The sequence below is a fragment of the Enoplosus armatus genome, chromosome 1, assembly GCF_043641665.1.
Source record: "Enoplosus armatus isolate fEnoArm2 chromosome 1, fEnoArm2.hap1, whole genome shotgun sequence".
Lineage (NCBI taxonomy): Eukaryota > Metazoa > Chordata > Actinopteri > Centrarchiformes > Enoplosidae > Enoplosus > Enoplosus armatus.
The window spans coordinates 20,481,651-20,483,755 of NC_092180.1; positions in this window are offsets into that span (position 1 = coordinate 20,481,651).

A 2,105-nucleotide genomic window follows, 5' to 3' on the forward strand; every position below is an offset into this window, starting at 1 on the left:
GATGTAAGAGATAATTTCCACCGCATCAATAAAACAGAGCTAGCCATATCAACAACAATGAGGTGAAGAACTTCATAAACATACAGTAGTACTATACTCAATCATCCATATTAGCCTTTTACATTTCAATTCCACCTCGTCCGTTACTCAGCGACAGTGAGCAGGTGACCTCAATGTCCTGCTCTAGATGTTAGTGAAGAAGACTGTGTTGAAGGGAGGGTGAAAAGGAAGTTCATCACTAACACGACAGAGCGGTTGCCACTGGGCTTTGTGGCCTTTGTTGTGACTGAGACCAGAGAGAGTGAGAGACAGACAGAGAGAGTAGTGGAGAGAATGACACATGACAGCGAGAGAAAAAGAAAAAGAGATAAGGATAGAGACAAAGGGAGGGTGAGAGCGAGAGTTGTAGAGAGCAGGCAGGTTGGAGTGTGCTGGCTGAGCCCCAGCGGAGTCATCGATCCAGGCTGGCCTTACATCAGAGACAGGAAACCTGAGCTGCATGCTTCATCACCTTCCCCATGGAGTCCTCCCTCTCTCCTCTCTTCTAAATCGTTCCCCACAACCATCTCCTCTCCTCTCCTCTCCTCTCCTGTGATCCAGGGCCTGTCAGCCTCTACTACAAGCTGCTGTCAATTCATCATTCTATGGCCGAGGCTAGCTGCACCCGGCGCTAAGTGCATACAGCCGTCCATTCACAACCGCTCATTCATTATACTCCCTGTGCATGTGTGTGTGCACTTGCGGCTTTCAGTGTGTGAACATGCGTGCACATCAGTGTGTATATTATACACAACCTGTCTTGCCTGTCTGCTTAAGCTATTGTTTTGAATGGAGGTGGTGGGGGGGGGGGTTATGGAGCCCAGTGCCATGCGACTCGGGGGTAACAAGGTTAGGTTATCGAATTTGTTTAGGCGTCACCGTCTCCTGTGGGAGTCAGCTCAACCCCCACACTCCACTACCTCAACCCTCATCTCTCACCCCGCTCAGTCTAAAATATCTCAGCAGGCCAGTGTTAAAGGGTCTGTTGTGTAGCAGCTTGGGTGTTTGCTTATATATGTTTCATGACACTGTAAGACTCTATTTACTATACACTTTAAGAGACGTTATCATTTACGATCTGTAATTAGCCACAGCAAACAGTAAAGCAGTGCCATTATGGAGTGTATTCAGTTTCACTGCTGAGTCTGGAAATAGTGACTGTTTTGAAAGTAATTATACAAACAGGTTAAGGAAATTTAAATTCAGCCTCATCAAAACATGACACTGTTAAAGTGCTTGGTGGTGCTTTTTTCCACAGTGGAGTTTGGGTTTAATCTGCACCAGTAAAAGCTCCCACAAAAACGGCACAAGTAATACAAGTAGACACAGTAATTGAGATACATTTAAATTATCTTTAATAACAGAAGACAGAGTCTATAAGATTTGCAGCCTGTGAAATAATTTGACTGAAATTTAAAATAATGTTTTATAAATATTATTATTTTAGCAATGAAACATTGTGACTTTGGTGATTCCCTGACTTTTCCTTCAGCACCACCTTGACATTTTTGTTTTTTATTTGTTTATTTGTTTTTTATTAGTATATCACCAACACCACCAACAACTTTTTGATGGATTGCTGTTAAATTTGGTCCACACATTCATGGTCCCCAGAGGATGAACTGTAATAACTTAACTGACCCCCTGACCTTTCATCCAGCGCCATCATCAGGTAAAAAAAAAATTTTGTCCAGTATTTTTGTTTATGACTAAATACCTGCAAAAGGAATGCCAATCCACCAGCCTTTGTGGTTAGTGTTAACTAGCAAATGTTAGCATGCTAACACTCTAGACTTTATGGAAGCCCTAAGAGGTAATCCATTCATTCATCCAAGTCTGATCTAAATAGTTTTCTCTCCTGTGTTTATGACTTAAGAACAGGTGGGGGGAAAAAGTTTTTCCAGGATGATCTGTCTCAGATTTTTTTCATCTGTGAAACAGGTGGGACAAAGGGTTTTTCCAGGTTTGTTGTTGTAATACTAATTCTGGCCATGAGAGGCTGAAGTGCTCCACTACCCCCAAAAAGCATTCATGTTTTCTTCCAGGTGAGTTATAATTTCTCCATG